Source organism: Gekko japonicus, unplaced genomic scaffold (genome assembly GCF_001447785.1).
Source record: "Gekko japonicus isolate JY-2015 unplaced genomic scaffold, Gekko_japonicus_V1.1 scaffold16, whole genome shotgun sequence".
In the NCBI taxonomy this organism is placed as follows: Eukaryota; Metazoa; Chordata; class Lepidosauria; order Squamata; family Gekkonidae; genus Gekko; species Gekko japonicus.
This window is the reverse complement of record NW_015169777.1, coordinates 1,223,235-1,241,064: the sequence shown is the minus strand read 5'-3', so window position 1 is coordinate 1,241,064 and position 17,830 is coordinate 1,223,235.

Genomic DNA, 17,830 nt, shown 5'->3' with positions numbered 1-17,830 from the left:
TAGCCTCCAGCTCATACATTTTTGTTTTAGTTCAGGAAAAATGTCTCCAGAGCAAACTAATTTATGCAGTAGCACAACAAGGAAAGGAATGATGGAAGCTAGTTCTTTTATATTTGTATGAATATAATTAGTATATATTGATTATAAACATCTGTTCTCTTCTCCCCAGTAGGGACCCCAGTAGCTTATTTTTGTTATATTTATTATTAATTTACTTAATTCATTTATACCCTACTTTTCTCCTCAATGGGGGCCCAAAGTAGCTTGCATCACTCTCCTTCCCCCATTTTATTGTCACAGAAATCCTGTGAGATAGGTTAGGCTGAGAGAGTGTAACAGGCCCAAGGTCACCCAGCAAGTTTCTATGGCCTGAGTGGGGATTTGAACCTGGGTATTCCAGATTTTAAATTCTCCTGCGGCCTGCCCAGTAATCTATTCAAAACTATCAGATCTGCTGTGCTCTTCTAATCTTTCTGTTGTAACATCTAGCCTAGAAATGCTGCACAAAAGTTGATCCTACTTAAACTATTACACAGACAAATCTATCCAGAAATAAAGAGGCAATATCAGTTAGCTATTTCATAGCTTCTACATATCCGGGTACCAAATGTTTGATTTGTTGCTACTGACATTGATATTGGGAAAGCAGATCTGCAGTTGTCTTAGGCCAGAGGCTCAGAGCTAGATTTTATTTAAAGGAGGCTTCTGGCTTTTACTGCAAAGAACAGTCCCTTGTCTCTTCCTCTGTCTCTGTCTCTCTGTGCACATTGATAACCCTGCTTTTCTTCCAAATGGGGATCCCTCCAGAAGGCTTATGTCAGGGGGTATGGCCTTCTGACACACTTCCGGTGATGTCAGGGGGTGTGGCCTTATGACACACTTCTGGTGATGTCAGGGGGTGTGGCATATGCTAATGAGTTATGCTAATGAGCTCCTGCAGCTCTTTTTCTACAAAAAGACCCCTGGATGTAGTTATATCCTGTCCTCCTTTCATGGAATTCAAGGCAGCATTCATAGTGGTCCCAGGAGACCAGCTGCTGCTGGAAGGACTGAGACCCAGATAGACCTTCAGCAAAGTTGCTGAATCTCGTGCTTGAATAATCTTTCTTTCGATCTTAATACTCTGATCTGAAATGCACTCCCTTGAAATAAATCTCACAGAAGTCCATGTGACTTCCACGTTGTATGCCGATTCCACCTTTAATATATTAAAATAAAATCTCGTCTGGGTGCACTGTGTGTTCTTGGGTGGCATTCATTCATTTCAGGGATGCTCGTACACAAAATCTTCCCAAAGAATCGCACCTGATATGTTTAAGAGTGACATCCTGAGCATTAAAAGATGGTATAGGAGCAATAGTGTATGGTGTAAAAATATCTGATTCCAGTTGCAAGTAAAATATGTTTAAATCCATGTCAGAAATTGTAGCATTTTTCAAGTTGATAACAAATGGCCTTTGATGTGTTTAGTTAGATGACATGTCTTTGGGTTTTTCTAGTATCTAGATGTGAAATCTAAATAAAAGACTTCAGCATCTCTTTGATGTCACATTTTCATCTTCCTTCTCCCTCTGTCCTTCCCATCCTCTCCATTGTCATCCACATACCTGGTCTATATTTCATCAGGACCTTTAGAAAACGGAGGGCCCCCCCTCCCATTTTACCACAAGCCACCTTCTGATGAATATTGATGGCTTTTTGTTTGTTTGTTTGTGTTTTTAGCTTCTCAGTTCCATTTACTGATATTGCCAGTGCTGTTATGAAACAGCTATTTAGATAAAAGTATGCCTATTTTATTTTAAAAGCTCATTTTATTTGCAAGGCCTAAAAAAAATTCTTTGCTGTGTTTCTTTATTGACAACAATGAGGCTTTACTGGGTGCCCTATCCTGGGGCTTCTATTTGTTTTGCAAGTGTAATCGTTCCCCCCTCCCCTTGGAAATGATTGCAAACATTTCTAAAACATCACCTATTAAATCCTGCAGCTCTCCCCCATCAGAGATGAAGACACGCTGCATACTGTGAAAGGTAATCTCCCACACCTATTTTGAGAGGTGTCATTAAGGGAGAACATTTAAGGAATGATGGTGTAGAACAGATGGCATCGTTATCTTTGGATGTGAATTCCCACATGTTTCATTTGAATAAGCCCTTGCACATGACTTCCCCCCCCTCAGTTATTTCTGTTGCAATTAGTACTGTTTTGTAAGTATATCCAAATCTTTATGCCTGACAACCCCTATTTTAAAAACTGAGAATATTACAAGAATGTTAATATTTTTTTTCTCCCTTTCTTCTTGTCAATAATGATCCTGATTTACCTCAAAAGCTGATTCCTAGGGGGCTAGGATTTTAAAAAGGGTATAAACAGGTAGGTGAGAACCACATGTGCAGCTCTTTTTGCTCCAGCAATCCTCTTTATAAATTGAATAGTAGCTTGTCTCCTCTGAAGCAAAACGCAGATCGTACGCACAGGTCTCTACCCCAAGTAAGAGATTGCCGTCACTCTTTGTTTTCGTCCTGTCTCTGGACAGAAGTATTGTACGGTGCTTCTTATTTTGAAGCTGTGCCAACTGGTGCTTCCAGACAACAACAGAAACAAGGAGGGGGTATTGCTAAACCTATCCCTAATCAGTTCTGGTTACATACTAGATAGTCTCTATGCCAGAGATTGCCAACCTTTTTGAACCTGTGGGCACCTTTGGAATTTTGACCAAGTGTGGTGGATGCAGCCACAAAATGGCTGCAACAAAATGGGAGGCTACAGGAAGCAAAGTCAGCCATACAATGGCTGCTGCAGCTTACCCTCAGTGACACAGTGAAGATCCTTGTGTTGTGGTGGCGGGATCCCACGGATCCCCTAGCCGCGGCGCAGCACTCCCCGGCACGCTCAGATGCCGGGGAGGAAAAGTCCGAGGGGAGGGGGGAGGCTGCCGAACTGCGCATGCTCGGGCATGCGCAGTACGGCTGGGGGCCGGGATGCGGCGGGGCAAGGACGCGCCGCCGATCCCACAGCCCTGCCTGCGCCGCACCAATGGATGCAACCACCTAGAGAGGTGGTTGTTTTTTGCGGCGCAGTTTGGGCCGTTGGGACGGATCAGGGACGGAGACGGCACGCTCGCCAGATGTTGAGGTGAGATCGCGCCTGTTTGCTCCGCCCCAGTTCCGTCCCGCTCCCGGCCCAAATGGGCTCGTATGAACGGGGCCCAACATTTTTTTTAAAAAAAATCTACGAAGTCAATCGAATCTACAAAGGCCAAACAGAAGCCTTGCTAGTCAAAAGTCCCACCTACTTTCTAAAAACACTTGATGGGCACCAGGAAAGGTGTCAACAGGTGCTGTGGCATCTATGGACATCACACTGGGGACTCCTGCTCTATACAATAGATAGCTTATCACTACCACACAGGTAATTTCATCTGCATAACCATTGCTTCCTAAAGATCTCCTCCTCCTCCTCCTCCTCCTGCTGCTGCTGCTGGGGAGAGGAAGTTGACTTTCTGTTTGCGGGGGGGGGGGCTTTATTTCAGAATTGTCATAAATATAGCATAGTAACTTAATGGGCTGAAAATGGGAAACAGGCCCTGTGTTACAAATGGCAGGATTTTTCTTTATTGGTTCTCTGGTGTCACCTGATTCCCCAAGCCTGGGGGCTTCTTCTGTTGATTCCTTCTCTGATCCATGGGCCCAGTTTTGCAGAGAATCTGTCAGACACTGAAGCCTCACAGTGTCTGACAGAAACTTGCTCCCACATGACAGCCATACAGGGATGGACTGTTTCTTCAGTATTAAAGGTCACAGGGGAAGTGTATTATGACCTGAGGATTTGGTTGGATATAATGAGGCTAATTTAGATAGCATTCTGTTTTGATTATGTGCTTTGCATAATTTGCATGTGAGATAGATGCCAAGTCAGAGTTGGCAGATGTCCTGCATACAGTCTGTGGTATAGATTCGGGAATTTGTGAAGTCAAATACAGGGAGCTGTCCCTTTCTGTGATTTGAAAATCATAGTTGATAAAAATACAGTTTATTTGTATTAATTTCCGTCTCCTTGCTGCCTTATTCCTGATCATTTTGTGCATATTGTCTTCATGTGTGCAGACATATCTCAACAGTCACTACATCTGGAAATCTGGTTTTTTTAAAATGGAGTTTTTGGAATTTTAATGAGCTCATACTTCACAGCCATGCCTTGGAAATTGCCCATCTATGAGGGCTTTATCTTTTGTTTTCTAAACTCATTAGCCATTCTTTTTGGCATAAGAAAATGGACCATCTGTATTTTGGACTCTTAGTCTGGTCATCTCACATACAGAGAACAGCTTATTCCATAATAATGTGAAGCTTTTCTTTTGGCTAGTTTCCCTTAAGCAGCCTTTACATTGTGCCTTCTAAATATGATATTTGTGGAGTAGGTAAAAGTGTATTTGCCTAGAATGATCTACGAAGCAGAAAATGCATTTTTTAAAAACAGAATGTGAAAGGCAACATAGATATAATATGAGATTAATGCCTAGTCAACGTTGTATTTGCTATTTAAAATTTTGTTTTATAGGAAGAGAAACTGAACACCATTCTTTTTAATCTCTAAATGTATGTGTGCTAATGAGTTACAGAGAAATGACACACACAACTGTACAGTGTCCTAAAGATGCAGATGGGGACATGCCTGTAGCTCCCTGGGGCTCATAGTCAGGATCACTTATTTAGTCCCAGCCCCTCTACCCCTGCACACTGCAGAAGGCTCTGCCCTGCCCGTTGGATACTGTATTTGTTCATTCTCCACTGATTTAAAAAAACCCAAGATGGCTTTTGTGCTTTAGGTTCAAGATATAGCAGCAACATATAATTGCTCCAAAATATATTCTGTCAAATGTGACTATTTTATGGCCTCTTGCGCATAAAAAGCTGGGTGTCACTGGATACCAGCATCAGATCTGCATCTAATATTTAAGCATGACACAGACCACACCAGGACTTTTCATAGTGTTCCAGAATCTTTCCTACCTTTTTCGATAACATCCAGCCTGGAGGAGAAAGATCCAGGTGGGCAGCCGTGTTGGTCTGAAGCAGTAGGACAAAGTTTGAGCCCAGGGGCCCCTTTAAGACCAACCAAGTTTTATTCAGGGTATGAGCTTTCATGTGTACACACACTTCCTCAGATACTTTGAAATGGAAGTTAACAGTCCATACATATAGGCAGACGGTGAACAGCAAATTAGCATACAACATAATGAAGACGTTTTAACAAATGCAAAGACCAAACAGCCTGAAGAAGAGTTCTGGATAACTTAAAAGTGTATGTATTGTTATGTGCAATTTGGCTATTCCTTTTTTTTTATAACTCCAGGCATAGCTTTATGGGAGGGGGGTTTATAAAAACTATAAAAGGGTTGAATTGTCACCCATCACAAAGAAATTTAAGGGGAGAAAAGCCCCATCAGGAACCTCAGTTGAGCCTCACATAGCATTCTCACATAGGAGAATCCGATTGTGTTATAAAGTACTGCAACAAAAGGAGAGACCCGGAATCCACTTTCCACTGGGGAGTTTATGCAGGGATCATATACCTTCTCAAACCCACTTACTCTGCAGATGCAAAACTCTGTGGTCTGTGAATGGGAACCAGAAGTGCTGCCGAACCTCATTAAGACTGTAAACCCTGGTCTGGCTCTCCAGCAGCTAGAGAAATGGCTAAAATGTCACCTCTTTCCACCCATCGTGGTGATGACTCCCCTCAAGAGCAACATATTAATGAGGCTTTTTCATAAAGTGATAAATAGGGACAGAGTGCCTCCCCAGAGAATGAGGTTGGAGGAAAAGCAAAGAGTCTTTGCTTTGTCTCAACAGAAAAAAATTCCACACAACCTTTTTCATAGTCCAGGTACACCTGAATTTTTTCTGGAATGCTGGTAGATAAAGTGACTGACTGAGTGGAAGTCAAAGCAGACATCTGCCAAGGCACAGAATAACAATAATTGCATTCTGTTCACACAATCCAGAATCCTTCATCAGGACTACCGACGATACATCTCTTCCTCTTCACAGATTCTCTAGCAACACCCACAGCCCACCCTGCCAGTCTGTTCTCCACTTTCACTTCCCAACAGTGTCTTCCTGTGGTGAATTTCTCACGGCCCAGAACACTTTGTAGGGTATCAAATCGCTCAGGGTTCTCTGGAAGGTTTCCCCTGCTGCTTCCACATCTCACGCTCTTCATATCTGGAGACACGAGGAATTGGGGATGTGCTGTCTTTAGATACAGAGTCACATTGATGTTGCACAGTGCTTCCTCCAGTGTACACTTCAGATACTCTTGAGATTTGGCCAGAGCCCGTTTTAAGGCAGGAGTTTTCTGAGAGGTCCCTTCCGCACTTGGATCTCATCCCTGGTTTTATCAGAGTTCAACTCGCAACACAATACCTTGCATTTATCCCTGGTTATAACAGCATCTGTTTATCCCGGGACAAGTGTGGGGCAAAACCGGGGTGACTGCAATGTAATGTGGAAACAAAAAATACCCCAAGATAATTACAAGGGTGAACTTGAGTGTAGTGTAGAATGTAAAAATACCCTGAGATGATTACAGGGGTGAACTTGCATGTAGTGTAGAATGTAAGTTCGGGGATAGGGTTGAACCAGGATTTGAAGTCTAGTGTGGAAAGGACCTAAGTTCTGAGAGCCTCCTCTAGCTCCAAAGGAGGTCCCAACAGCTGCTTCTCTGGCTTCTTCACATATCTGCTAAGTATAGTTTTGGGATCCTCTAAAAATTCATTTTCTGACTGGTGGAACTTCTGCTCCATCTCTGTGATCAGGTGACTGAGATGGGAAACTTCCTCCAAGAATATGCTGCGGTTTTCTTCATCCCTCTTCGCCATCTTTTCCTCCATATCTTCCAGCAGGGATAGCCTGAGGTACTCTTCCTTCTCAAGGAAATTGTGCAACAGCTGAAAGGCTGGCTTGGTCTTCTTTTTCTCCAGTTGTAACTGTTTGTGAGGCGGCGACTGCTCCCGCCCGGGGGCTGGACCCTCTGCCGTGTTCACACCTGTCTTGCCGACCACCCCTGAACGCGGGGAGGTGCTGTGGCTGTTGTGGATGGGGGAGGGGAAAGGGTCCTTCGCTGGTCTCGGAGCGTGCCTCAGGCACAGACCCTGTGAGGAGTTCCGTCACTCCCCCCTCTTTCGGGTCTGCCTGGAACTGCCGTCACTTGCCTGTGTCTACTCTCGCTCTCTCTCGTACTCAGTAGAGCTGCCAGGCTTGCAGCCAGTCCAGTGCCTCCTCATCCCCCCAAAGCCAAAGCCGCCACCCCGCCCCTCCAGCCCCCACCCTCTTCCGTCTGGGCGTTGCCGGCCGGGGCGTCGTTCTCCCGTCCTGCTGTGTCTCGGGCCGGTGGCTGTGCGCGGGATCGAGGTCGGGCGCGCCCGCGTCTTTCGGGTTGCTCGACGAAGCCGGGGCCTGCGCTGCCACGCCGCTCCTCGTCTGCCCGGGCCGTCGTCCGCTGCGCTTCCTCTCCGTCTGGACTCGACTCCGCCGGGTTCTCCGTCGTCTTCTCCCCGTTGACGGGGTGCCCGGCTGAAGAGCGAAGACCCCCGCCTTCCACGGGTCGGCACGGGCCATCTGGACTGGGTGAGTGCTGCCGGGGCGGCACTCCCGGCATCCCCGGGAGTGCGGCCGGACGGTCCCGGTTGGCTCCGGGACACTGTTTCAAATTTTTTTTGGCTTCTGTGATAAGCAGCCTTTATCTGTTTCTTAAACTTCCCCGTCTCTTGCTACAAAGACTGCAGCTCAGCCTGGATCTCTTTCTTATACTCAAGGAAAGCCTCCTCGATTGGAAGCACTCTGTGGTTTTGATGCTCCATGGATCAGTCACACGCCATGCAGATGGGGGCTTGGTCATCGAAGCAGAACAACTTTAGGGGCTCCTGGTGCCTCTCGCACCCTCCTTTTCCCGCCTGAAGTTTCCTGACAAGTTCCACAAGGTTCACCAGCTGTCGTTTAAAAAAAAAAAATCATCATCATTATTATTATGTTAGATTTCTATCCCGCCTTGCCTGTGCATGCACACTCAAGGCAGCGTACATAGATTAAAATGCCATAAAATACAAATGCATAGATTAAATACATAGATTACAATGCATATACAATGCAATGCAGATACAATGCAATACATAGATTACAAATACTATAGAGTACAAATGCATAGCATAAAATTCAAACCCTAATATACATAAAGTGCAATTGATAGAGATGGAGTTTACTGGCGTTTAGACCAGTATCCAGTTGTCTTAATGCTGGTAACTTAGCATGGGCCTTGATGGTTCGGTTTCCAATGCTCATTCCTCAGTGGCGGCTCCTAATCAAAGACCTGATGAAAGAGCTCTGTTTCACAACCCCTGCGGAACTGTAAAAGGTCCCGCAGGGCCCTGATGTCTTCCAGGAGCTTGTTCCACCAGTATGGAGCTGCCACTGAGAAGGCCCTGGCTCTGGAGCTGGCCAGTTTGGCAGCTTTTGGGCCAGAGACAGTCAGGCGATTTTGGGTCCCCGACCTCAGTGCTCTCTGGGGGACATGTGGGGAAAGGTGGTCCCTCAGGTAGGCAGCCCCCGGCCGTATAGGCCTTTAAAGATCAAAACCAGCACCTTGAAGCGAATCCAGTATGCTATTGGCAGCCAGTGCAATGCCTTCATTGACCAACTATCGGCCGGTCTCCAATTTGCCCTATTTGGGCAAATTACTTGATAGAGCCGCAGCAATTCAGTTGCAGAGCTTTATGGATGACACTTCCATGCTAGACCTGTTTCAGTCTGGCTTCCGGCCAGGTCATGGGACGGAGACAGCTCTGGTCGCTCTCACAGACGACCTCCGGAGGCACCTCGATCGAGGTGGCATGGCAGTGCTGGTGTTGCTGGACCTGTTGGCAGCGTTCGACATGGTCGACCGCCTTTTACTGATCCACCGCCTCGCCGACACTGGGATCCAGGGGCTTGCCTTGCAATGGCTCGTCTCCTTTCTCCAAGGTCTGGGACACAGGGTGGCGTTAGGGGAGCAGATGTCCCAGAGGTACCCACTTGTTTGTGGGGTTCCTCAGGGGGCAGTGCTATCCCCGATGTTATTCAACATCTACATGCACCCCCTTGCCCAAATTGCCCGTAGGCATAAGCTAGGGTGATATCAATATGCCGATGACACCCAGCTATATCTGCTGTTGGACAGGTGGTCCGGCTCTACCCCTGATGACTTGGAGCGGGCGCTTCAGGACGTTGCAGGCTGGCTTAGACTGAGCCGATTGAAATTGAATCCAACGAAGACAGAGGTTCTGTGCCTAGGTCGGAGCAGGTCCGGGGTAGGGATCCCACTACCACCCTTCGGTGGGGCGCCATTGGTGCCAGCGCCAAGGGTCAGGAGTTTGGGAATGCTCCTGGATGCCGCCTTAACAATGGAGGCCCAGGTAGCAAGCCACTGCCAAGACTCAGGAATCTAAGTACCAATAGGGTTTCAGGCAGTAATGCGGGCAATGTTTTACATACTGTTATGAAACGTTCCCAAGCAGAGAAAGATCTTTCCCAGCACCAGAAGCCTGAATTCATTTTTACTGCAGATGCCAGTAATGAAAACTGCGACCTGCATGTCAAAAGTCTTCAGGTAAAAGGATCTCAGACAGCAGGACCTGGGAAAGAGAGTTCTCTGCCTGAGACTCTGGAGAGCTGCTGCCAATCAGAATAAATAATACTGAGCTAGATGTGCCAATGGTTTGACTTGGTGTTTGGCAGCTTCATATATTAATAGATAGTAGGGCATCAAAACATAATTCTCTGGACGCGGTTTTTTTCTTTTTTCCTTTCATTAAGTGTGCAACTTTAATTTCCCACATATTTCTAATCTCTATAATAATTCCTTAGTGTCTTCCATCTTCAGAGAACAGTGGACTAACTCACTAATTCATAATAGATTCAACGCTTATTGAAAACTGTATCTCCTTGGCCAATGTCATTGTGGAAGCATTACTGGAAGCCGTTTATCTGAAACAGACATAATTTATTTTTTCTTCTGTCTCACAAAAAAAATCTGTTTTCTTTGCTGAACATATAAAACCAAATTGCAGATCTCTGCTAAACATACCATTTTTGTTGCTGTTATCAAGTCAGATAAATACAGCACTTTCACCTTCCAACCTAGAGAGGTCATTTCGAAGGATTTAGTCAGGAGATCCAGAAACGTAAAGGACTAGAAGATGAAACCTCTGGCTTGTAGCCCTGAAGTGGGGGAATGGGGGGGCTTGGTCAGAATCCTCAGGGCCTGATTCCATGTTCCGCTATAGCCCCTGTTCACGAGCTACAGTGAAGGCATGTACAATCCATGTACAGTGTACTCTTGATTGTATAGCGTAATTCTCATGCTACATTCAACATATGCACACCTGAACGTGTTATCGAAACACAGATATAGCCAGGTACTGGCCCCGGCTTTCATTTGTAAAGTGAACACATGTTGGCTCTTTCTTACAAACAGATGCACATATGTTCACTGTAATATGTGATCAGGGCTCATATAGCATTGATGGATCCCAGTAGTGGGGAAAATTTATCCTCTCACTTCCCCTGCACCAGAACTGACACCAGGACTTAGCATTGTTGGGCATTTGGCAAGACCCAAGGTCTGCCATTGCCTCTAGACTCACTACAACACAGCAGCTATCACTGCTTGGCCCCTTAATGCAGGCAAGGAGACACAATTCTATATTGGAAGGAAAAGCCATATGTGTCTAAACTTTTTTTTTTTAATCCCCCAATGTATTTTTGAACAGATTGCAGAAGTGCTGCTGCTTCCATTCTATGTGTTAGATTCAGTGGAAACGTTTGTGGAAGGAGCTGGTAAAGTAGATGTTTCCCTGCTTTCCACAAGCAGCTGGCTGTTTGCCCTGAAAATCCTCTTAGGCTGTGGTCACAGGGTCATTTTGATTGGGTTTCACAACTGTTCCCTATCGCATTTAAAAGGGCTGATCAGACAGCTGATTCTGTCTCCCTTATCGAAGCAGACTTACCCCCGCAATCTAGCACATTTTCCGACACTGGGAAAATCAAGTACTTTCCTACTACTTGTGCTGTGAATCTGGACAGCCATCTCTCACTATGAATGTGATTAGGTCATCTGTACATCCTTCTTGCTGTAGCTTTCCCCCCCCAGCTTTCACCATTGTGCGCATGACCAATCCTGCGCTGAATATATTAAATGCATGAACACTCAAGCGCACATAAAACAGTGCTCAGTTACACATCGGTAGTTCATTTTGTTCGCTGTTCAGGGGGAAACCGCTGCATCCAAGTGGGAGCCATGGTTTGCACATGCGCATACGTGCACATGCACATATGTATGTGTGCATGTATGCATGCACAGAGGTGGGGTTTTTTTAATGTGCCATGCCGCCACTTGGGTGGTGCGGCTATCTGAACAGTGCCTGGAGCCTCATCACGCAATGCAAGTGGTTGGGCAAGGGATGTGTGATCATATGAAACCACTAAAAATATCTCCGATCAAATCTACAGCAGGAACAAATCGCTGTAAGTTTGCTGTGTGACCACACCCTTAGAGCATCAGGAGAAACTTGCAAATGAAATGCATGATAGTAGAGGGTGCTGCAACAATGAGGGGAAGTCAGGTAAATTGCTTCCTTCTCTCTCCTCCATTGATACAACCCAGGATCTCCAGTGTGGCACTTATGTGCACTAAGGTGCCCACTTACATCTTTACTGGTGCCCACCAAGTGTTTTCAGAAAATGGGTAGGGCCACATGGGGATGCTGCCCAGCAAGGCTTCTAGTCAGCCACTGAAGGTTTGATTGGGTATGCAGATTAAAATAATGTTTCAGCGGCAGTTCCACTGCAGTGTTGGCTTTATTCTCTCTCACTCCTCTTTCCCAGTGTATTTTTTAAATTACTCCTCTTTTCCGTGTGCTTGCTCTGTGTGTGCAGCTGCACCTCCTGAAGCAGCCATTTTGTGGTTACACCCACCACCCTGTGCTGGAATTCAAGTGATGCCCATCTTGTTCAAAAATGGCTGCAGGCCCCTGCATTAGCAGAAGAGGGAGAAGACTAAATCTGGTCCACTCTGCCAACTCATATTAACTTTTCTTCTGGATTCAACTGTGAGTGTCCTCAGAAATTATAAATCATCATGTTATTATTTGGAGTACAGCCAGATAAATAGCTAAAAGAGTGGTCTTATTGATTGTTATATTTCAGTCTGTGATGAATATTTTAGATATAGTTTTAAAGTCAACAAGAGGTAATCACACACATAGTGACCATTTATTTGTCTTCATAAGTCTGTACATTGTTCAAAACTGAAGCTTCATTCATTCTAAGAAATCATGTAATCGGCCTTTCTGAAACAGTAAGCAGCTGCTGATAACCTTCTGTTCACTTACTTTAGTGTGTTTTCCTCTATGTTCCTGGCATTGTCACAAGGGGAAACCACATCTCCATGGTCTAGTGCTGTGAGCTGAGCACCCTGGCACCAGGACACCAGCACCCACTGAAAGTGCTGTTATCACAGTTGATTAAAGCAGGAGTTAGAATCATAGTATCATAGAGCTGGAAGGGTCCATACAGGCCATCTAGTTCAACCCCCTGCCCAGCACAGGATCAGCCTAAAGCATCCCTAACAAATGCTCATCCAGCTGACACTTGAAGACTACCAGTGAGGGGGAGCTCACCACCTCCCTAGGCAGCCAATTCCTCTGCTGCACTACTCTTACCGCACTACTCTTTCTCAAAAATCACTAAATATATGGTGTACATCATTCATTGGAACCAATCTCCATTCTCTGAACCAAACATTCTCACTTTTCCCATGGGGTTCCCATGATGTACACAATATATTGAGCGACTCTTGAGAAAGAAGGCTGGAAACAGCTTGTCAACTGGGAAGTCGTTGGATCGCTTGTCTGGCAGTGAGGATTATTTGCCTGCAGTGGTGGGATTGTTGAATCGTCTCTTCTATAGCAGCAAGCTCTGAGGTAAAATACTGCTTTTGGATTATGTTGCACATAGAAGTGTATGCCCAATTGTGGGTCCTGCTGCCTCATCCAATCACTCAGAGAGCCTATGCACATACAGCTTGCATGTACTGGAGCTCTTTCACAATGGTGGCTGAATACATGGGAGTCAGGAACAAGGAAGATGGACACAATGGGTTGGATCCATACAGCTTTTCTGCTAGTGAAAAGGAGAAGAGGGGCTATTTTTGACCTTCCAAAAAGCTGTGCCGGGAATCATGGGACCTGCACAGGCAAAAATTATATGGGAAGGAGGCTGTGGTAAGGAGATGAACTGGGTGAGATTGAGTGAAAGAACTTGCTGGATCCCACCCTATCTCAATTTTACCCTTCACACGTTTATCTGAATGTACCACTTTAAAATAGTAGGATGGAGAGTTCTAGCAGAACATCTGAGCATTTGTACAGATCCTGGTAATTCTGGAAGCTGCAGACCTGGTATTCTTTACCTGTAGAGCTTCCTCTTCTCCTCTATCATCTCAGTCCTTGCTTAATGATTCCTAAACTAGGGATGCCAGCCTCTAGGTGGGACCTGGGGATCCCCTGGAAGTACAGCTCATCTCCAGAGTACAGAGATCAGTTCCTCTGGAGAAAATGGATGCTTTGGAAGGTGGATTCTATGGCATTATACCCCACTGAGGTCCCTGTCCTCCCCAGGCTCTGCCCCCAAATCTCCAGGAGTTTCCTGGCCTGGAGATGGCAGCCCCACCCCCATTGCCTGCCAGTGGCCAAGGGGGGACCTGACAACCCTATTCCAAGTTTTTAAAAAGTCAGAATTATTTATGCAAATCTAGCCAATGCAAGCACATTGGAACCATTTATTTCAGGCCAAGTACAGCACTGGCCTTGTGTAAAACAGCTTTGTAGGAAAGTGTGGTATGAAATATTTGAAAAATAAACTTTCTTCTAGGAAATCCATGGACTTACTCCTCTGTCATAAACACATTTTGATTTGAGTCTCACTGGACTTAAAAGCAAGCAAGTTCAATCTTAAACACATTGACATAAAAATAATTTGACTAAAGTAGGGCTTCGATAGATTATACTTGCAATCCCAAACACACTTACCAGAGAGTAAATCCAATTGAGCTCAGTGGGATTTACCTCTGAGTAAATATGAATAGTACCAGGCTATAATCTGTCCATTTAATAGGTACTACACTTAACTGGGGAAACGATGTATCAGTTAAATGAGCATTAACCTTGCAGGGTAGATGGTTTCAAAAAGTAGCCTCAGTTTATGCAAAGGAATATGGAACCAAAACAGGGAACTTTGTATTCTAATATGTATATATTTATATCCTTTCTTCATTTATACTCTGCCATTCTTTCAGAACCTCGGGGTGGATTACAAACAAATAAAATGCAATTAACTCAGGGAACTACAACTGGTCCAGAATGCAGCAGCCCAACTATTGTCAGGGCTAGCCGCAGGGAACATCTATTGCCCATTTTGAAAGAGCTACATCAGCTGCCAGTCTGTTTCCGAGTTCAATTCAAGGTGCTGTTTATGACCTTTAAAGCCCTTCACAACCTGCGACCCACATACTTGAAGGACCATTTCCTCCACCACCTTCCATATGTCCCCATGTACCAGCTACGGACTTCAAGCAGCCATCCGTTGGCTATCCCACAACTTAGAGTGGCCTGTCTGGTATCAGCCAAAGTCTGAGCCTTTTCCATTGTGGCTCCTGTTTTGTGGAGTAGGTTCCCTCATAGGGAGCTCTCCATAGAGATCTTCAGGAGGCACCGCAGGCCTTGCTTGTTTACCAGGGCTTTTGAGTGGATTTGAATGGAAGGCATCTTTCAAGCGGGGCAGGAAGAGAGAGATTTGGGGTTCATTATTTTAGGTCCTTTTCACATTTGTACCTCATTCCTGGTTTTATCAGAGTTCAACTTGCAACACATCACCTTGCCTTTATCCCGTTTATCCCGGAACATGTGTGGGGCGAAACTGGGGTAACCTCAGTATAATGTGGAAACAAAAAATACCCCGAGATAATTACAGGGGTGAGCTTGCATGTAGTGTAGAATGTAAGTTCAGGGACAGGGTTGAACCAGGATTTAAGGTCTCGTGCGGAAAGGACCTTATTCTGGTTTTAATTGGAAATGATTTTTAACTATTATTGTAAGCTGCTTTGAACCACAAGGAAAGGTGGTTTATAAATAAATGTTATTTCAGAAATTAAACCTTAAGAAGTCTAGACTATTGCTTGTTTCATAAATGTAATCATATAAAACCTTAGGGGGAAAACCTCATTAAAAAGAGAGAAAAGTACAACTTTCACACTGGCTCCTACTGAGATGTAATTCAATCTAGGAATTTTTTTTAATGAGAGAAGGGGAATGACCTGTGTGCAGGTCATTGGTATTTGCTGATCAATGGATTACATGCATAGAAGGTAAGAAAGAACATTGATTATTGACCAGTTCTGAGTTGTAATGGGATGCTTCTAGCTCATCAGCAATAGTAGGGCATTTACATCACAATTTTAAAGGGAAGGGCTCGATCAGTACAGGGAACTGACTGGCCCCCATGGCAGCGTAACTGGGATTTATGTTGGCATAAAGGCCATTTATGCCAATGCAGGGCACGAGCACAACTGCACCGTGCAGTTCCACTGGCACAGAGGCACCATGGCTGCACGATGGTGGGCTGTTGGTGTGAACCCTTGCAACAGCATAGAAGTGGGCATTCCAGGGGGCCTGTTGCCAATTAGGTGGCTCCCAAAGTGTTTTCAGGGTGGGAACACACCCTCTCCCCAAACAGGCACAAAGTTGCACCAGTAAAAGTGGTGGCCCACCCTCAGCATGGCAATTTTAACATTAGATGCCATCACTACATCTCCCATGCTATGTCCCCAGCACTGGCGACTGTTCCTGGGCCCAGTGCCCACAGAGCTAGGAACATCCATCACTTTGGGTAGATGGAAGGGTCTTGCACTGTGGGAGGATTGCCAGTCTGCACGGATTCGAGGTTCTTCCCACAACCCTTTCTCCATTATGCTTGCCAAAGTTACAGAACAGGCAGCCAGCTGGCCATCTGCCAGGCTCTGTGCCTTTCCTTCTCAAACAGTGGAAATTCCTAGCTCTGCAGTCACTGTTGTCCATTCCCCTTTTCAGGGGACCACTGCTTTGTGAAAAACAGAATGGGTGGCAGGGAATGGCTCCCTTGGGCCACAGCTGAGAAGTCCAGGGGACAAGGGCACACTGTCCCACGCCATTGGCCTCGCTAGCCCCCCTGATTGGCAGAGGCCCTGAGGGCAGTGTTGAATGGTGCCTGGACATGAAGGCTTGGTCCCACTCTAGCCCTGTGCAGGACCAGCCGAGTACATGTGCAGCATTGTGTGTGCAGGACTATGGGGGAGCAGCTTGCCCTGGCAGTGTGTGACACACCTGAATGGTCTCCAGTACTCCAAAGGGATGGCTCAAGTATGCTGGGGGTGGGGGGAGGTGATCCTGCTGTGCTGGGGCAGCCTCCCATTATAAGTGGATCAACAGTGGAATGGCTAGTCACTGTCTAGCCTGGGAGAAAGGGCACTCCCCAAGTGCTGGCATGGCCATGGGATCACCCCTGTTGCTCAGACTCTCTCCCACTCAAGGTGGCCCCACAGGCCCTGCCTTTCAGTACCCTCTGGTGACTGTCGCGCAGTGTGTGTAAGGAAGCTTTCCAGTAACACCAGCCACCAGGACTTTTCCAGCACACCAGCACTCACCAGCACTCACTGCAGAGTAAGTTCTGTATAGTACCACACCAACAAAGTCCAGTGGTAAACTATTTACAGATTTATTTACAATACTAGCAGTAAAGCCCGTTGTGGAAATAAATACAACGAGATCTAGAAAGAAGCTCTGGGGGAGTGCTCTGGCTTTGGGCAAACAGTGTCATTTTGCTGTGGTGACCTCAGCAGGGTATAATGACAGAGTCCACTGTTTTCTCCAGAGGAACTGATCTCTGCTCCCTGAAGAGTAGTTGTAATTTTGAGTGATCTGTAGCCCTCACCTGGAGATTGGCAACAATTGTTATCCAGGATGAAATGGCTGGTTTGGAGGGTGGAGTCTATGGCATTCTACCTGTCTGAGGTCCCACCCCTCCACAAACCCCACCCTCTCCAGGCTCCACTCCTCAAATCCCCAAGAATTTGCCAGCCTGGAGTTGGCAACCCCATCTCCTTCCCAGCTAACCATCAACCTACCATTATCTGCCCCTTTGACTTCAGCTGACTTCCGCCCTCCCTTCTGCAGAGCAATTGTAATTTTGAGCGGTCTCCAGCCCTCACCTGGAGATTGGCAACAATGGATCCCCATGAGGGACTGAGTGGTTTGGAGGGTGGAGTCTATGGCATTGTACCTGTCTGAGGTCCCACCCCTCCTCAAACCTCACCCTCTTCAGGCTCCATCCCTCAAATCTCCAGGAATTTCCCATCGGGAGTTGGCAACCCTATCAGGATTGGCCCCAATATGTTTTCTCCCAAAGGCCAAAGTAGGTGACTGGACCAAACTAAGTTGCCTACCATCAGGCACTGAGGGGAAAGTAGGGTTGCCAGCTATAAGGAGGGAAATACCTGGAGTTTTGGGGGGTGGATTCTGTAGAGGGCAGCATTGGGGGGCGGGCGGAAGGACTCAGCAGGTATAATGTCATAGGGTCTACCCTCCAAAGCAGCCATTTTCTCCAGGGGAAACTGATCTCTGTCATCTGGAAATCAAGCAGCTGTCATCATTCTCTGCTCCCCCTATGAGGTATGTTAAGGTTGAAAGTGTGTGAGTGGTCCATAA